Source organism: Nicotiana tabacum, chromosome 7 (assembly GCF_000715075.1).
Source record: "Nicotiana tabacum cultivar K326 chromosome 7, ASM71507v2, whole genome shotgun sequence".
Lineage (NCBI taxonomy): Eukaryota > Viridiplantae > Streptophyta > Magnoliopsida > Solanales > Solanaceae > Nicotiana > Nicotiana tabacum.
The window spans coordinates 27,927,116-27,948,201 of NC_134086.1; the positions used below are offsets into that span (position 1 = coordinate 27,927,116).

The 21,086-nt window shown below is 36.2% G+C and overlaps 1 long non-coding RNA gene across 3 annotated transcripts; it reads left to right on the top strand.

The window, feature by feature from the left end:
* The first annotated feature begins 3,184 nt into the window (after positions 1-3,184).
* Positions 3,185-15,372, top strand: LOC107796309 (uncharacterized). 3 transcript variants are annotated; one of them, XR_012711537.1, is made up of 11 exons: positions 3,185-3,707; positions 4,259-4,322; positions 5,098-5,158; positions 5,759-5,873; positions 10,524-11,558; positions 12,285-13,441; positions 13,527-13,700; positions 13,782-14,209; positions 14,283-14,859; positions 14,932-15,021; positions 15,100-15,372. It is a non-coding gene; the product is annotated as an uncharacterized LOC107796309 (long non-coding RNA). The 3 variants fall into 3 exon arrangements; XR_012711538.1 differs by having other exon boundaries at positions 14,944-15,021; XR_001650364.2 differs by lacking the exon at positions 10,524-11,558 and having other exon boundaries at positions 3,189-3,707.
* Positions 15,373-21,086: the final 5,714 nt, after the last annotated feature.

The following is a 21,086-nucleotide window of genomic DNA, read 5'->3' on the forward strand; positions in this document are numbered from 1 at the left end:
AGAGTTAGGTGGTCGAGTGTTATCCTTGTTTGTGCCAGTAGCTTTGATACACCACTTGGTGCCTATCAGTATCTTTTTTTTTTTCCTAACCCCTAATCTTCTGTTACTACTGCAAAAGATAATAGAAAATATAAGTATTGTCTCCTTTAAGCTTCTTTTTTTTTCGTCAGAGGGAGGAGAGGTTATGTATAAGTTTCCTTTAAGCTATAGATACTATGAACTCCAACTTAAGCAAGTTGTTGCCTTCATTGCAAGTATTTCCTGTTATTATTTTAGCATTTTAATATTAAAATAAAATATGTCATAACTCTCATTATTTCATAATGTAGAAAATGATCATAATTCTCACTACTCCATGATGTAGAAAATGGCCATAACTCTTTTGTAACTCTTCTATCATGTTCTCCATGATTTTATAACGTATTACCCCACTTTCTCAATTACTCAAATGGTCACTCAACTATCCCAAATTATCTCCTAAAGTCACTTTTCTTTCGTTTGTAATAACAATTCCACTGAACTATGCCTATTTCACTTAGAAGGTCACTCAACTAAATTTTCCAAATTTTGGATTGTCAAATACCTATTTTACCCTCTAAATTATAAACATTTATCTTCTTTTTATTTTCTTTAAATATTTTAGTATTAACAACAAAAATTCAAAAATTTATTTACACAATTCAGAATGAAAGAAATAAAGGTTGTAAAATATATATTTCATGCACGTAATATAAAAATAATTAATTAAATAAAGGTATTTTTATTATATACATTATATATTCTTGAAAAGTATGCTCAATTATATTATTATGTTTCTACCAACTTTTCGACGACACAAAGTTATAATACCGGAAAGCAGGGGACTATCTGTATAGGGTAAAATATGTTATGTTAAGTCGTGCATGGAATATATATAATATAATTGAGCATAATTTTCAAGAATATATAATGTATATTATAAAAAATATTTTTATTTAAATAATTATTTTTATATTACGTGTATGGAATATATATTTTACAACCTTTATTTTCTTTCATTCTGAATTGTGCAAATAATTTTTCGAATTTTTGTTGTTAATACTAAAATTATTATTACGAATAAATTATTCTAATTATTTTTGTTTACTATGCTCATTATCCTGTTATTCCAACATTATATATGCTTAAATACTATACTTCTTATTTTTTTAATTTATAAATTTTATTTATTTATTCTATAGGTAAGTCCATAATGTAAATTAAAAAGGAAAAAATTATAATATTAAAAAGCTTTAAAAAGGTAAAAAGAAGATATATGTTTATAATTTAGAGGGTAAAATAGGTATTTACCAATCCAAAATTTGGAAAATCTAGTTGAGTGACTTTCTGAGTGCAATAGGCATAGTTCAGTGACTTTGTTATTACAAACAAAAGAAAAGTGACTTTAGGAGATAATTTGGGATAGTTGAGTGACCATTTGAGTAACGGACTCTCCAATTTAATTCAAGGAAGAATTTCTACACTTATAAATAGGAGTCTTTCTTTTATATTGTGGTATGTGAAAATAATTGAGAGTATTTCAATAAAGTGAGGTTAAAGTTGTGAAAAAAGAAGAAGAGAGTTTTTACTTTTGTTGAAGGAAGGTGTTCATCTTGGTGGAGCTTTGGACTCGACAACTTGTCCAGAGTTTGTTCGAGTCATACGACGTGATAGGGCTATTGTATCTTGGGGGAGACAAGTCAAGAAGATTATTGTTGGACCAGTGAAGACTTTGTTGCAATGGGCTTGAATCTCCTTAAAGAGAGCGAGATATCCGCGCTTCAGCCTTAAGATATTTTATTTTCTTCATTTTATTTTTCAACTGTAATTGTATTTTCACCAACAATTTTAAGGAGATTCAAATGGCTACAGTTGAAAAATCCGCGGATATCAAGGTGGGAGATCTCAACAAGCTATTCATGGTACTCATTTCAAGAGATGGAAGGGTAAAATACTTTTTTATTTGAGTCTTCTCAATGTCTCTTACGTTTTAACTGAGAAGAATCCGTTTTAACTGAGAAGAATCCAAGCAAAGTAGACAACTCCTCCATGAATGATGATGAGCTAATTGCCCTTCAAGAAAAAATTGAAAAATATAACGATGATTTATACAAGTGTCGATATTATCTTCTTAATTGTCTATCTGATAATTTTTATGATTATTATGATAGAACTTACTCTACTGCAAAGAAAATTTGGAAAGCATTGCAGAGTAAGTATGATACCGAGGAGGCAGGTGCAAAAAAATATGTTGCTAGCAGATTTTTTCGTTTTCAAATGGTGGACAATAAATTTGTAGTAGACCAAGCTCAAGACTTCATAATGATCGTTAGAGAGCTCAGGTCCGAGGATATTAAAATTGGAGACAATCTTATTGTTTGTGGCATAATAGATAAACTTCCACCTTCACGGAAGCAATTTCAAAAAACTATGCATCACAAACAAAAGGAAACTTCACTTGAGACGTTGATAATGCGGATTCGCATGGAAGAAGAGGCAAGAGGCCAAGATGCACTTATGCAATCGGAAGAGAGCACTCTACAACCCATCACTATAAAGGTAAATTTAATTACTTCTGTGAGCATATGATTTTTTTCCTATACGAACTACTCCTATAAAATCCCAGGAAAATAGATTTTTCCAATTATTTACCATTTTATAGGATTTTGTAGGATTGTTATTAATTGTTTGCATTTTTATGCACGTTTAATTCTTATTAAAATCATGAAAAATGCCAAAAAAATACCATGCATTGCATTTAGATTTGTTTTTACATCTTTAGATTAATTAGTTAATTATTTGCTTTACTAAAAATGAAAATCACAAAAATAGCTCATTTTATATTTTTACCTTTTAATTTTTAGATTTTTGATTTTTCTCTTTTGATTTAGGATCAAGTAATTATTATAATTAGATAATTAGTTAGTTTCACAATTTAGATTAATTTAGGATTTTTAATTAAAGAAGAAGAAAAAGAAAAAACGAAGGAAAAAGAAATAAAAGAGGTAATTGAAAAAAGGGGTTTTAATATGAATTTGGGTTAATTCTTTATATCAAATTGGCCCAATTCTTTCCCAAATCTAACTCAGATCCAAGCCCAAATTCGAACTTAACTCCAGCCCAAATACACTTGAACCCATCAACCCAAAACCCATCCTCTTTCAATTAAAACCTAGACTTAGACCAGATTCCGAATTCCCTTCACAAAACGGCGCAACACACTCGAGACTTCCTCTTCTTCTTCATTTGTTTTCTCCAAACCAGAGATCCTTAGACCAAAAAACCTCAAGCGCCGTTCTTCATCATCACCAAACAGACCTCTGTTCTCCAAACCAAAAACAACGGAACCTCACTCTCTCATTCACTGACGCAAGCACAGGAAAGCTGAGAAGGAATCTTTAATTGTTATACCCCAATATTTTAAATGAGGACATATGGGGGATTTAGTAAACAACTTATATTTGAATTAAAAAAAAAATAATAAGAATTTAAGACCAAAAAGGGCTGAAGCCCATAACAATACATCTGCCCCAAAGATTTTAAAAAGGGGTAAATTAGGTCTTCAATAATAGAGAAAGAACAAAAAAAAGAATAGATCAGAAAAACTGAACTAACGTGAAGGAGCCCTAGAAAGATTTACTGCGGCTATCACAATTGGAAGGATTTTGGGGAGGAAAAATCATAACCAGGTACATGAAATTCATACTTGTATCTTTGTAATGGTTAGCTAATGAATAGACAATAATGAGGGGAATCTTTTGGGGATGAGATAGTTATGCAAATCGGGTATTTGTAAGATTGTTCCTAACCGGGTGTATTACACTAAATCTATAGAAAGTAGATTATTTCTCTACCTTTATAATGATTATATCATGAATAGATCACAATGATTATGCAAAGGAATGAATTCATGAATTTAAAATGAGAATAGGTGCTGCATTGCATATCGAAACCGATTCTGGCAGTACCAAATTCTTATTTTTGGTCCCAAACGTATGGCATATGGTAATTTAATCATGGTTTTCATGGTTAGGAGTAATAATATTCAATAGTTGGCTATAGACTTGGAATACTGAAATGGGTCTTGATATTCCAAGTAGAATATGAGGGATTTGTTGGGTTATTATAATTCGACGAATTAAGAACCAAATACGAAACTCTGAGGGTTGGGCATTCTAAAGTAGCTATGAATTAACCCAAACATGGAAATTAACATGAGATCTATATTATGTAATTATAGATTGATTGGAGAAAGTTGTACGAATTGCTCGAGGTGAAGCATTTGGCATTTCGGCACGAGTACTGTGAGTAGTAATCTTGCCGCAATTTGTGTTTTCATAACTTGCATGATTTACACATGATTTTTAATATGAATATGTTACCGATTATTTTGAGTTGCATGTGGGACAAGTCTTTTACTTGATATGATACTGAAATAGCTATTTGAGAAGATTATCGTTGTTTTAAATATTTTCGTTGTCACTAGATCTGTTACCGTTACTTGAATTTACTGTTATTGAACGGAATTTATATGATTTGATAAGAACTGAAATGACCTATATTGTTTTAAAATATTTTCTATGAGTATATACGGATTACAGAGACAAGTATAAATGGGAGTAGACATTGAAGGATCCCGTAGCTAACGGTGGGTTCGTTAGACCTGGCGCACCTTGTATTTACCGATTATAGAGTACAGTTATAGCCCTCGCTAGTGGGAAGGTAGAACTAGCATACCGTTACCGATTTTCCTCGAGTAGGGACTACCGTTATATTTGACTTCTTGCGAAGAAGTCCACAATTATACCGATTACATGATCCGTTCATTGAAACCTTCCAAATGTGAATATCGATATTATACAGTGGTTACCCAACTTATTACTGAACTGTTAATGGTATTATACTACAAGAAAAGCATGATGAGACTGAAAATTTTTATTGTTTCTGAAAGGGCATTTTGATGTTATCTGTTTGAGATACTAGCATGTTTTCTGACTTGTCCCCAAATAAAAACGGTTGTGGTTAAGTGTTATTACTCACTGAGCTAGCGCCTCATTCCCCGCGAATTTTTTTTTACAGAGACAGCAGTTGACGGAGGCGAGGATTTCGTTAAGTAGAGCGCACAGTTTGAGAATTCTTGGTGAGCCTCGCACTTGTTCGCGTGGTCGGAGATTTTTATCAATTGTTATAGTCTTTTCTTTGAATTCATAGAGTCCCCCCTAGTCATCCTTTTAGTGTCATGAGTATTATTTTGCTATTAGTCTTATGTCGAGTATCATTCTTTATTATCAAAGTCGGAGATAAATTAGTATTTCTGATTATTAGTGGGTTGACTAGTAATGGTGAAGGCTATTTTGGTTAATTAGTAAGTTGTCGATTGTTTGAATTGCTATTAGGGTGTTTGGTTGCTGATTTGAGACAGGAAAAATATTTGGGATGGTCCAAAAATAAGGGAAATTCTGTCCGATTTTCTGTAAAATTACCGATGAGGCTTACTTGGGAGCACTTGCTCCTAAGCGCCGGTCACAATCTTAAATTGGGTCGTGACATTAATTTTCTTGAAAAATCGAAAAAAAAAACAAGAGAAAGCTTCAAAATCAGATCTGAGAAAAAAAAAAAAAAAAAAAGAGCTCCGAAAAAGGAGAAAACTTCTGTTTCTTCATGTTTTTTTTATTTCGATTTTTGGTATCAAAATCATGGTGTTTGCTTGAGGTTGGAGTTGTCCTCGTTTGATTTTCAGCTCCGCTGTTCGATTTTGTTGCTGCTTCTGCCGAAACTGCTCTGCTGAGTTTCATCTTGAAAGCTGTGCAAGTGATATAGTTTTGAGATTTCACGATTGTTGTCAAAGCTACAAGGTATGTTGCAAAATATATTTGGTGGCAGTCTTTATGTAAATAACATCCTCGTTTTCAAATCTCATCTCCCAGGTTTAATTTGTTGTTTGAAGTTTGTTAATTATGTTTGCCGTTTCAGCTGATTGTGCTAAGTTTTCTTGAAAATTTTCAGTTGTTAAATTGATGAATATGGTGCTTGTTTATGAGATTGATCAAGAATTTACTTGATTTATCATTAATATAAGAAAAGGGCTGAATTTTCTGGTCATAGCTTTGTTAGAGATGCAATATGGAATATAGAAGATACACATATACATATAAATAAAGGAAAAGGGTTGATGAGAAATGGCCGTAGTGATGGCAGATTACAAGGAATTTAGCTTCTTCACCCATATGGTTGGTCAAAAATAATTGAATTGGTATTTGGAACTTTGAAAAGCAATCATTGCATAAACGAAAATCTGAATGAATCGCTTGCTGTTTAAAGCATCTTTAGATGACATTGTATAATTTAAGGGGTACGTTATGCTAAATAGGTTGTTATCTATAACAAGCTTTTCTATATTTTTTTTAACAAAATAAAGACTATGCCCCAACTAATTTAAGGTATGAATTGGTTTTTTTTGGAAACTGGAACTGTCATAATTATATTTGATTTTCATTTGGATGTGTTTAATGATTAGTAGCTTCCCCTTTATGAATGGCCAGAATCTGCTCCATTTCCACAAATAAATCTCGTAAACTCTCGGACATAATCTCAAATACTTAGAAATATTAACTTAGAAATATTGTAGTTTGCTTTAGTTGAGTAAAATCTTTTGAAATAATTTGAGGTGTGTCATCCACAATTGAACCCCATAATCTATGGCCCTCATATTAATGCGAAACTAGTATGGAAAAGACTTGGAGCATTCATAACTAGTATAGAAAAATACTTCGAACATTCGTAGCTTGCTTTAGGCGCGACTTAATCTAGCATTGTGATTATATATACATTCGCGTAACATAATTGCGAATTTAATTCTAAAAGTAACCCGAGGGATGCGTTCACACAACTTCAACCAAACTTTTCTTAATAAAATAAATAAAGCGTTATTAATTGTGGACAAGTTCGCGTGACATGATTTTTGACGCGCAATTCTTTAATTACGAACAAATCAAGTGATTAAAAGCGGTCAAAAGATAAATGCACATAGGTCCTAAAAATAAGTAATTAGACAACTTAAGCCAAGTAATAATCACTAAGCGACCGTGCTAGAACCACGGAACCCGGGAATGCCTAACACCTTCTCCCGGGTTAACAAAATTCCTTATCTAGAATTTTTGGTTCGCATACTTTAAAAAATAAAATTTTCCTCTATTTGGGATTTTAAAATAAACCGGTGACTTGGGACACCAAATAAACTATTACAAGTGGCGACTCTGATAAATAAAATAATCTCATTTCGAATAATGTCATTTTAATTGGAAAAACTCCCCATATACCCTCGGGTGTGTAAAAATGAAGTGTGACTACTTCAAATAATATTACTCCTGAAACTCACAAAAATACTTCTTTGAAGCCGAAGAAGAAGACTTTTAAGAAAAATTATGGTAGACCTCCCAAAAAGAATAATGGTGCAAACAACCAAGCACAGAATCAACAAGTTCAAATTGCGAAACCATGCTTTGTCTGTGGCAAGAGTGGGCATATTGCTCGATTTTGCAAATTTCGGAAACGTGGTCCTACACCACAAGCAAATGTTACCGAAGAGCCACTTATGGCGGTTATAACAGACATTAACATGGTAGAAAATGTTGATGGATGGTGGGCTGATTCTGGAGCAAACCGTCATGTTTATTATGATAGAGATTGGTTTAAAGTGTATACTCCATTTGAGGAGCTCAAAATCATCATGCTTGGTGATTCTCACACAACCTAGATGCTTGGAAAGGGAGAGGTCGAGTTGAAGTTTACTTCAAGAAGAGTATTAACGTTGAAAGACGTACTTTATACTCCTTCAATGAGAAAAAATTTGATGTTTAGTTTTCTTCTTAACAAGGTAGGCTTCAAACAAAATATTGAGAGTGATCAATATGTAATAGTGAAAAAAGGTATTTTTATGGGTAATGGGTATGCATTTGATGGGATGTTCAAGTTGAATGTTAAGATGAATAAAACTTCTTCTAGTTCTGTTTATATGCTTTCTTCTACTAATTTTTGGCATGCTCGTTTGTGTCATATTAATAATCATTATGTGGGAATCATGAGTAGTTTAGGATTAATTCCAATGATTAAAAAGAATTTTGAAAAATGTGAGGCTTGTAGTAAAGCTAAAATAACTAAAATACCTTATTTCCAAGTTGAAAGAAAAACGGAATTGTTGGAATTAGTTCATACTGATATTTGTGAACATAGAGGAATTTTAACTCGTGGAGCAAATAGATATTTTATTACTTTTATTGATGATTTCTCTAAGTACACATATGTTTACTTGATGAAAAATAAAAGTGACGCGTTTGAAACTTTTAAAAATTATCTCCATGAGGTTAAAAATTAATTCGGTAGAAAAAAAATAAAAAAATTAGAAGTGATAGAGGCCGTGAATATGAGTCTAATGAATTTAATTCTTTTGTTAGATCATTGGAAATAATTCATGAAACTACTCCACTGCATCAAACAGTGTGGCTGAAAGAAAAAGTAGAACTTTGGTAGAGTTAACTAATGCCATGCTTATTGAGTCAAATGCACCTTTAAATTTGTGGGGTGAAGCTATTTTGACTACATGTTATGTGTTGAATAGAGTGCCTCATAAGAAAACAAAATTGACACCATAAAATCACAAGCCAAATTTGGGTTATGTGAGAGCTTGGGGTTGTTTAGTCTATGTTAGGCTAACGGATCCTAAAATTATAAAATTGGGTAAAAAAGTTACCACTTGTGTTTTTCTTGGTTATGCTTCTAATAGTGCAGCCTATAGATTTTTAAATCTTGAAGAGAATATAATAATAGAATCAGGTGATGTTATTTTTCATGAAAATAAATTTCTATTTGAGTCTAAAAATAGTGGGGGTCAAAGAGATAAAGATAATTTTTTGTCTATGCCTAATTCTTCTACTTCTATTTTGCAAAATAAAGAAAATGATGCTTTTGAGTTAAGACGGAGTAAAAGACCTAGAATAGAAAAAGATTTTGATTTTGATTTTTATGTTTTTAATATTGAAAATGACCCTCTTACTTTACAAGAAGTTTTATTATCATCTGATGCTATTTTTTGGAAAGAGGTTGTAAATGATGAAATGGAGTCTCTAACTTCTAATAAAACTTGGAAGTTGGTTGATTTACCATCAGGTTGTAAAACAATTGGGTGCAAATGGGTCTTAAGAAAAAATTAAAACCGGATGGATCTGTTGATAAGTATAAAGCTAGGTTAGTTGCCAAAGGTTTTAAGCAACTAGAAGGCCTAGAATTTTTTGATACTTTTTTTCCGGTAACTAGAATTACATCCATTAGACTTTTAATTGTTGTTGCTGTAATTTTTGATTTCCATATTCATCAAATAGATGTAAAAACTATTTTAATGGGGACCTAAATGAAGAAATTTATATGGATCAACCTGAGGGTTTTATAGAAGCAGACCAAGAAAGTAAAGTGTGTAAACTTACCAAATCCCTATATGGCTTGAAACATACACCTAAGCAATGTCATGAAAAGTTTGATTTCTGCATGATTGAAAATGATTTTAAATCAAATGAGTGTGATAAGTGCATCTATCATAAGTCTTGGAATAATTCACATGTAATTGTTTGCCTCTATGTTGATGATTTGTTAATATTTGGCTCTAACATGAATGTTATTGGAGAATCTAAAAGCATGCTTAGTAGCAATTTTGACATGAAAGATTTGGGTGAGGCAAATTTCATTCTTGGAATGAAAATTACTAGAACATGTGATGGAATTTTCCTTGACCAGTCACATTATGTTGAAATTTTTTTGACGAAATATAATTTATTGATTACAAGCATGTTGTAACCCCTTTTGATTCAAATGTTCACTTATTTCTTGTACAAAGTGACAATGATGTGATAAATCAAAAGGAATATGCTAGCTTAATCGGAAGCTTGAGATATGTGACTGATTGTACTCGGCCTGATATTGCATACGCAGTAGGAGTACTTAGCAGGTTTATAAGTAAGCCAGGTAGTGAACATTGGCATGCCATAACAAGAGTTATGAGGTATTTACTTGGTACAAAAACCTATGGCTTATTTTATAAAAATATCCTACTGTACTCGAAGGCTTTTCTGATGCAGATTGGAATACTTTATCTAGTGATTCCTATTCTACTACAGGTTATATTTTTACTTTGGAAGGTGGTGCTATTTGTTGGAAATCGAAAAAGCAAACAATAATTGCTAACTCTACCATAGAGGCTGAGCTAATTGCTTTAGCTTCAGCTAGTGAGGAAGCGAATTGGTTGAGAGATTTATTATTTCAAATTCCTTATTTTGAAAAACCAATTCCTCCTATTTTGATTCATTGTGATAGCACTGCTGCAATTGGTAGAGTACAAAACCGTTATTACAACGGTAAATCCAGACCTATAAGGAGAAAACATAGTACTATGAGATCATATTTGACAAATGGTACCATTAATGTTGATTATGTTAAATCTTATGATAATCTTGCAGATCCATTGACTAAGGCCTTAGCAAGAGAAAGGGTCTGGAGCACATCGAGGGAGATAGGATTGAAACCCACAAACTTATAAGTCATATATGAGGAAACCCAACCTGGGGACTAAAGATCCTATAACCAGGTTCAATGGGAAGAACGAATCATATGATGGCTTGGTTTAAAATGCACTATTTTTTATTGTTCTATCCCTATGGTGTGAGTGCATTTATCCTGTAATGATTTGCAAGGTTGAGTTTTATTAACTCTTAATGAAAATCTGTAGCTCGTATGAGTGGGGTGTTAAAGTTACAGGAGCACCCTTGACAGATTTCACCTATGTGAGTGTGAAAGTAGGTCGCTTCCTATAAGAATTGGGCTTGTTCTCAAAAACACTCATGAAAACCGGGATAGCACAAGGTCGTAATGTGTTGGCTAATAAAGCCCATGTCAATACCTTGATTATTATGTGTAAGCAGTGATAATTTATTTTCCTAAAGATCGTTGTTTTGCTAAGTGGAGGTTCAATGCAGAGCACACCTTCATTATGCATAATAGTCTTCCTTTAACTGGTAAACTCTCTTATATATTTTAATATTAAAATGAGTGGAGAAATGTTAGTATTTTAGCATTTTAATAGTAAAATAAAATACGTCATAACTCTCATTACTCCCACTACTCCATGATGTAGAAAATGACCTTAACTCTTTTGTAACTCTTCTCCTATGTTCTCCATGATTTTATAACTTACTACCCCACTTTCTTCCAATTTAATTCAAGGAAGAATTTCTACACCTATAAATAGGAGTCTTTCTTCCATATTGTGGTATGTGAAAAATAATTGAGAGTATTTCAATGAAGTGAGATTAAAGTTGTGAAAAAAGAAGAAGATAGTTTTTACTTTTGTTGAAGGAAGATATTCATTTTGGTGGAGCTTTGGACTCGACAACTTGTTCAGAGTTTGTTCGAGTCATACGACGTGATCGGGCTGTTATATCCTGGGGGAGACAAGTCAAGAAGATTACTGCTGGACCAGTGAAGACTTTGTTGAAGTAAGCTTGAATCTCCTTAAAGAGAGCGAGATATCTGCGCCTCAGCCTTAAGATATTTTATTTTCTTCATTTTATTTTTCAACTGTAATTGTATTTTCACCAACATTTCCATATGTCAAGAGCCTATACTTTAAGGACAATAATCATACAGAGACAATAGTCACTCGACAGTTTAATTCCTGAACCCGCCTTTAATGGCTCCTAACCTTTCCCTCCCAGTTTAATGTGAGATTTGCCTAAAGAAAGTTTCACAGAAAACTCCTTTCGAGTTGAACCGCCAGCAGTCCCTAAGTTGTTATACAGATGTAAATAATGTGAATGTTTTAAGGAAAAGGTTAAGCAAACCTGGTCTGCTGGAGGAATTAGAGAGTTTGGACATTCAAAATGTTATGTATATGATAGATTCAACTTTGATGGAATAGAAGCTGGAATGAGCTTTGATGTAGGCTTGTAAACATAATGAGGGGCATTAATCTTGAGATTAAACCAAGTAGGAATTGTGACTTGTCTGAAGAAATTGTCCATGTCCAATTGTGATTTCACTGGAACTCTATTACATATAGGTAATTTTGCAAAGAAAATCCTGTGCAGAACATGTGTGTATAAAATTGATTTTATGATTCTCCCCATTCCGACTTCATTTCTTTAAGTATTTGTTGATTACTCTTCTGCAGATATTTTTTTTGTTGATAAAGTAATGTTTTTTTGTTGATTGCTATTTTGCAGATTAGTGTGGTCTTGAAAACCTCCAGGAGCTCACACTCAATGATAATAAATTTCATGGATTCTTCCTCTTGTCTGGGAAACTTGACATCTCTAACACTTATTGATATCTCTAATAATTGGTTCACCGGAAATATTGCACTATCTCCACTTTCCAAACTCACATCTCGTGAATTTCTTTCTATTTCTGGGAACAACTTTGAAATCCCAGTTTCATTTGGAGTCCAGAACCTAACTATGGTTATTTTTGACCCAAAACACATTTTTATGTGTTTAAAAAAGTTACCTTTCTATACAAAACGCGGTTTAGTATCGCGTTTTATCTTAACGGCCGTTTTCTCCGTTAGGGTAAAATGCGGTGTGTAACTGCGCTTTATGTATCGCAGTAACAGACCAGTTTTATATAAAGCTGATATGACTTTTATATAAAACGCGGTCTGTTACCGCGATATACATAAAGCGCGGTTACAAATCGCGTTTTATATAGAAGATTGATACTCTCCGCGCCAGGAGACTGGACGATATGTGGGACTTTCTGCCTGACAGAGATCTCCATGACCGTGTATCGCGCACATGTGGGACACATGTTTTTACAGATTGATTGAGATCGGGCGGCTGCAACTCGATTGGTCTTTGATCATGGCCCTTATAGAGTAGTGGCGACCGGAGACGCACACATTCCACCTGTCCATTGGCGAGGCCACCATCACACTGGAGGATATGGAGGTGTTATATGGGCTGCATGTTTCTCTGTCGGTAGGCATGAGAGACATGACACGTGTGCAGTTCTTGCACTTGCTGCAGCAGCTCGCCGGTTTCCGGCCAGAGGATGAGATGTACTACATGGGACCAGTTGTTTTTTGTTGACGACTATTCGACTGTGGTTGGAGGCATTGCATCCTCAAATCGATGGCGCTACACCAGATGATCGCGTTGACCGGTATACGAGGTTGCTGCTACTACTGTTATTTGGAGGGGTCTTATTCCCGAACACTTCGGGAAACCTAGTCAGCTTGAGATTTCTCCATCATCTTGAGCGGCTAGCTGATTTACCCTAGTATAGTTGGGGCTCTGCTATTCTCGCCTACTTGTACAGATGTATGTGCCGGGTGAGCATGGGCACCCAGCGTGAGATTGCTGGATTCTTGCCGCTACTACAGGTGACAACATAGTCGAATACTCTATTCATTTTAACATAACTAGTAAAAATATATCTTAACTTTTACGATAACTTTTTTATGTTAGGTTTTGTCCTGGGAGCGGTTCCTGCCTTTGTAGCCACCTCTACCACCATTAGATCCAGAGTTGCTCCCTCTAGCTAGGAGGTGGGTATGCCGGCGGGGACATATGCGCGAGTACGAAGCTCGGCATAATCTGTCATTGTGCAGGGATATTTTGGATTTGTTGGATGGCGCACAGGTAAATGTATATCTAAGTTTTACTTGTCATTGCTTCAAATAGAAGTTGCGTATACTGACATTTTGTGTTCTTCCTTAATAGTTCATCTGGATGCCATACAACGACGCTTTGATTGCTGGCTTGCCGATTGTTGCTCAGCCAACCGTGATATTTGGGCCTCTTCTGTCCCGTTGTCCTTCCTTGATATTGTGGAGTATCATGCCACCGAGCGAGTACTTCGCCAGTTTGGCAGGTAGCAGCTCGTACCGACAACGCCCACCTGGGAAGCCACACATTACCAGCGGGATAATCGTCACAGAGTGGACGACGCATATTTGGCATGGCTGCAAGATCAGATTTTTACTTGGGATCAGCGATTAGAGTTGATTCCGCCCCCTCCACCGACTCTGGAGGATGCTGAGCATGAGTATCTGCCCTGGTACCGCGGCGTTACCTAACTTTTCGTCAGGAATCCCAACCATCGAGCTGGCAGTTGGTACATTCCATACGCCGGGAGGCACGAGGCACTGGTATATTATTTGGTATTCTTACTTATAATTGTGATATAGTGTTCTGTAATTTATATTTTTACATGTTGTGCAGGATATTGGTCTACATTTAGTACACCAGTTGGGACTGCAGATGCAGTAGCATGCCGGTGGTCCTGCGGCCGCTTTGCAAGAGTATAACCGACAGTTTACGGAGCTGGCTGCCTGGACACTGCTTTGAGCCAGACAGGGACAGAGCTTAGATCACGTCCCTGCTTATATGGTGCCAGAGAACTACCATAAGGGTAGGCCCGTAGCACGATAGAGGGGACGAGGCAGGGGTGCCCTACGAGGCAGGGGTGCCCCACGGGGACGTAGGGGCCGGCGAGGAGGAGGTCCCCAGCAAGGGGGCGTTCTGGCACATGTTGAGGCACCTGATGAGGATCTTGGGGCTGATCTGCTGGGTTGCATCCCTCAGCAAGATGAGCCTCCCAGCAGCATGCCGTCATACAGCCTTCAGTTGGAGCTGCCAGCATCGCAGGTGACCCCATTAGATCCGTTGTTGATCACGGGCATGAGCTTCACCGCAGATATAGAGCAGTTCTTTTTAGGTCCATCGACCACATCTGAGGATTGGCCGGCTGAGTTTTCGCTCATCGTCGACGGGTGCTGTGGATTTATCACATGCGCAGGTATGTTTGTATTACTATTGTATTTTAATTTGTTGTGATCTCATTGATTCGCCATAAAATTTATTTATTAAGGCTTCATCCCAGCCCGTCACGGAGACCACTATGTGTGATGCTGAGCAGGAGAAAATAGATGCTTATATTCAGGAGTCCGACGAGACCATGGTAAGAAAATATTTTTGACTTAACACGTACATTACTAATATATATTTTCATATACTAAGCTTACTAATTGTTTTGTAGGTTGCTGATGGACCGACGACCCCTTCTACCGTTCCTACCAGCCCTACTGACGATCATATTGCAGCGCATCCTCATATAAAGAGGCGACGTGATGAGGATGATCCTGATAGTGTACCCGAGCGCTAGGGGATGCGCCTCAGGCTAGAGGCTGCATTGAAGCACACATGCTGTGGGACACATTGATTTTTTTTTGTATTTTATGTAAATAATATATTTTGTAAATAATAACAATAACTTTATTATGCTTACATAGTGTACCCCGTTTCTTCTTTATTTTAACACTACAACACAAACACAAACATAGCAAACTTAACATAACTTAAATTTAGTACAACTAATGAAAACACATGACACAGGAAATATAAAGATACACTACTATGCTCAACTCATCATTGTTTAGTCACCACCGCCTAGTATTCTCTGCTCCAACCACTTAAATTTTTCTTCCAACTTATTCTTTTTTCTTCCACCTCTTTGAGTTTCTCCTTAAACTCCGCAGCTTCTCGTTTATATTGTCGCTCTCATTCCCACTGTTTCAAACACAAATAATGAAGATGCTGCAACTTGTCTTTGTAGTATTCCTGGTGACAGGGTTCATCAATCCATACCTCAAAATTGCAAACAGGTTCATCGGGAACCCTATAAAACTTGTTCATACACGTCCAGTAGTGGCGTCCAGCTTCACCATCATCCCAACAGTCTTGCATCATGTATTTTTTTCGCACTTGCACCTTGGTACATAAAGGGGTTCAGACATTTGGTAAAGCGTAAAAAAAACCTTGCTTTTATGCAAATATTTGCTATTGTATTGGTTATTGTTAAGCGTAAAAAATAAATAGAATGCGCCCGTCATTTATAGGCAAGACAACATACAAAACGTAGTATTCAACCGCAATATACATGTTGACACAAAACGTAGTATTTAACCGCGATATGCATATTGACTTTTTCTGAAACAAAACAGCTTTTTTGCAGTAAGTCAGCTTTTCAGACTGACAAGACAACACACAAAACCTAGTATTCAACCGCGATATACATGTTGACACAAATCTTAGTATTTAACCGCGATATGCATATTGACTTTTTCTGAAACAAAACAGCTTTTTCGTAGTCGGTCAGCTTTTCAGACCGACAAGACAACACACAAAATATAGTATTCAATTGCGATATACATGTTGACACAAAACATAGTATTTAACCAGGATATGCATATTGACGTGTCCCTATATATATAGTCACATACTCAAAACATAAAACACACTCACATACTCACACTCAAAATATAAAACACACTCACATCTCAAACCCTAAACTATGGATGACTCTTCCTCTACCAAAGGAGCCCTATCTTACTCTTCTACTAGAAATGATGCTTACTCTTCTACTAGCAGTGATAGTGAAGAAGAGAATCCTCCAACATTTGAAGTGGTTATGACTGATTCATGCGTCGACAACCACGATCTGGTAAATTATTATGTGCATTAAACTCCAGAAAATATGTATATATCAGTATTGTATATCTTTATTTAGTTTCATATTTTTCGAAATTTAATAGTAATGCTTTTTTTTTTAAGTATATTCTGAGAAAAATCAGCAAGCATCTTCCTCCAACATTAGAACACGCGTATCTTCACAATCGTGGCAAAGAGTGGTATGTAATTATGAGCGTTGGTGATCAAAGAAGGTTCAAGGTAGGTTGGAGTCTGTTTGTGTTGGTGAATTTTATCATTCGAGGTTTCGTCATCAAATTTACGTTGGTTGATGTTACACCACTACGTGTTATCTTCAATGTGGACGTGAAGGGAGACGAATATCCTATTTGTACTAATCCGTTTTTTACTTGGTACTAGGATGTGTTTGTCTTGATTTATCCTTTTATTATCTTTTATTTTCATGTATGTTTCTTTAGTTATGATTGTTGTGTTTTTCCTCTTGAAGTATTATGTTATGCAATTTCAATATTCATATTGGTCTTCTTTACTAACACCAACTGAAAAAAGTTAAATATGAAAAGAGGTAACAAGACTGTGGAACATAATTTTATTTGATAGATATTGCAACATAAACAAGTACAGACACTTATTACAAAAAATATTACGAAAACAAAACACTAGGTGTATCCTTGATAGTTGGGTACATTCGACGAACTTGTACCAGGAGCTGTATTACCACCGCCACCCAGACCAGCTGAAGGACATTTATGACGGTCGTGTCCTGTTTGCAAGCATATGCCACATTTACGCGCATAAACGATATCACCAACATCCATTTGGTTCTGTATACGCGTTTCTCTTCTGCACTTGTAGCTTGCGCAAATAGTCCTTGTTATACAACATTTTAAATGGTTCCAGCAGGCAATAATGCTCAACACCCAATGACTGCAACTGCCCACTATATGTGTTTACGTATGCAACATCACTGTATTGTCTATCAATATAGTTGGTTGCCCCAAAACCAACTTGTTGAAAGCACTTCATGTCATGTGCGCACGACATGTGGTAGATGCCCACATGAACACAACCTGCTGGCTTCATTTACGGTCTGTAGATTATTCCCCCGATGTCCGCGAATAGCGGTGTGAACTTCAAAAATACCCCGGTCGTGATCATGCTGTAAATATGAATGCTAATGTGCTCGCCTCCTATATTTCTCAAATCTTCTCATCGGTATTAGCATAAATTCAACACCATGTCCATCAATTCCGATGCAACTCTATGCCTTTTAACAAACCTCTCCGCAATCTGTTTGAATATCATCCGGACCATGGCAGTGACAGGAAACCCACGTGCAGACTTCAATAACTCATTGAATGACTCCGACACATTTGTTGTCAGGGCTCCCTATCGTCTGCCACCATCAACATGCAATGTCTACTTGTGAAGCTCATGTCTCATCAACCAATTATAGGCTCTTTTGTTTAACAGCCGGATCAATTCTATGCGCCTCGTGAATTTGCACTGCTGGTGCTCAGTTGCAGCCATCCACATTAAATCATGCAAGGCCTTGTCGGGATATTTCTTTTGGAAATTGGCCTTCATGTGCCTCACACAGTAACGATGGTATGCATAGAGTTCCTGTCATTGGGGCAAATGCCGTACAAAACTTAAAATACCACTATGTCGATCAGATATTAGACAAATACATGAACGATGTTTGACAACGTGCTACTTCAAGTGGTTCCAAAAAAGGGTCCACGTCTCTTCGCTTTCATTGGCACAAAAGCAAAAGCTAGTGGAAATATTTGTCCATTGGCATCTACTGCAACTGCAATCAAAAGCTTAATATCATACTTTCCATAGACATGAGTACCGTTTATGGAAATTACCGAACGGCAATGCACAAAACCATCAATTGCTGGTTTAAATGACCAGAACACATAGTTGAAAATATATTCCGGTATTCCTGGACTCCGCTCATACCTCCATTCAACAATAGTCCCTGGGTTAAAATGTTTCAGTGCGGCCATGTACCTGGGTAGAGATGAAAATAACTTATCCCAATCACCATAAATAATTTCAAATGCACGTTTGCGTCCGAGATATGCCTTTCTTTTGTAATAGTACACCCATATTTCTGGTGGACGGATGTAATAGACTCTTTGATCTTGTACCTAATGGACACTTCCAAGAGTGGAATCAAGACAAGAGAAATCAAGTCAACATCAAAGTTGAAGTGATTCTCATTGAACGTGTCAATTTCACAAACGTGTACGGGAATATATTTACCCACTTTTCACAATCCTAGTTCCTTCTTGCTCGCATGCAACATCCAGTTATAACCCATAAAGTATCTACGACATATGACCTTGTATACCTCCGGAGTTGACTCCCTTACTGTCATCTCACGACACTCTCTTACACTGTACATTTTATAAGCCCTGGATAGGCGAGCTGTATCGAGAAAATACATGCCCTTTGCCAACACCGTTGGTCTAGACTCATCTCACATTGCTGACCGAATTTCGTCAAGATCCCTTGTGAGGGTATCCACATCCAGCATACCTGGTAAATTATCAAGGTAGGGAATATTCCGCTGATGAAACGACACGTGAGACTCGTACACTCTTGGTCTAATGGGAGAAGGAGGAGCATGCTCCCTCGTCAGCTCAGGTTCGACATTCACTTCCTCCTCATCATCACCCTCGTCAGGGAAGGGTGTATCATCTCCTGATTCATCGGCATTGTTGTCATAATCACTATTATCTTTCTGACTTTGTGCATCTGCCAAATCACGAGTAAATACGTCGTCTACGGGCAACTGAGTGAGGTCAGGACTATCAAGTTGCTCGTTTTCACTGCACAAAAAGAACAAAATGATAAGCTACTCAAATTAAAAAATACTTTACATATAGCTATATCACTTCACTTACAAGTCGTACTGTGTTGACATTCCATGATGGACATTTTCCTATTGGGGATGACTCCCGGATGGACCACCGTGATCCAACACGCCAGAACTACGCATATTCCAACTGGGCGTGGGGTCATAACTTGTAAAATTCATATCCAGAAGGTACCCTCTGTAGAATATATGAGTGTTAATACAAATTCAATTGAACAAAAAATTGTAACAGAAAAGAAAATTGAAGTTTACCAGTTGTCTTGTGGATTATGTAAAGTATGAGAGAAATTATTTCTTCGCTCCTCATTCGCCCGCGGAGATAAGTTAAGATTTGGCCAAACACTTTCAACTGGAACCTGTTGGGCTAAAACTGCTCCAGAATAACCACCCAATGATTGATGGTTATCCCTCCTTTGCGCAATCTCATTATTGCTAACGTCTTCAGCCTTGACGTACATTTCCAATAATTTTATTACAATAAATTCCCTATATTCATCCGGGATCCCCAAAAAATCTCTCAGAGTTTCATCGTCTTCGATGCTAAACTCAGAATAACAAGCAAACGCTTGCGAAGTCATAGAATACGAATATCTTCCGGGTATTTTAAGATTCACCGAACTATAGGTCAATCTCATTTTATTTCATAACAACAATACAAGTCTATCGTACTGCAATTGAAAGTGGCAGCTTAACATAATACAGTGGAGATGAACTAGCTCACTGAGTTATTCACCACCACAACCTCACTCCCCCCCTCAATATAATGAAACTCTTACTTTTTGCTCTTCAGACATTATGAACAAAGCTTGAGAATTTAACAACAAGAAAAATTTATCACGAAGTTGGAGTATTTCTGAATGAAATTCTCAAAACCCTTAAAGCCTTTATATAAGGCAATGCCCAATCGGGGGATCTGGGGGGTCAAATTTTTGGAAGTAAAATGCGGTTTAAAAAAGTGTTTTACATATTTGAATTATTATTATGTCAGTTAAGCGCAGAAGAATTATTGGTGGGTCCCCTTTTCTATATAAAATGCGGTATTAACCGCGCTTTATGTATATCGCGGTAACATATCGCGTTTTATATAAAAGTCATATCAGCTTTATATAAAACGCGGTTTGTTACCGCGATATACATAAAGCGCGGTTACATACCACATTTTACCTTAACGGAGAAAACGGCCGCTAAAGTAAAACACAGTACTAAACCGCATTTTGTATAGAAAGATAACTTTTTTTTAACACGTAAAAACGTGTTTTGAGTAAAAAAGAACCATAGTTAGGTTCTGGACTCGTTTCATTTGAGGCCTTTGCTAATCATTCAAGCTTCACAACAGTATATGCTGACGACAACCTTGGAGTTCCAGAAACTGCAAGTCGTACTAGGGTTCCAATGTTCCAAGTGGAAGTCTTTTCCATGTCAAACTGTACTCACTTTCAACTGCCTAGGTTTCTTTACCACCAAAATAAGTTGTGATACCTTGATTTTTCAAAAAACCATTTTACTGGAAGTTTCCCCAATTGGCTATTGGAGAAGAACACACTTAAATGATAATGCTTACATTGGATCCTTCAACCTCCCTCCCCACGCCCAGCCCAATATCAAGTTTATCGACGTATCAAGGAATCGACTAAGTGGGCAACTTC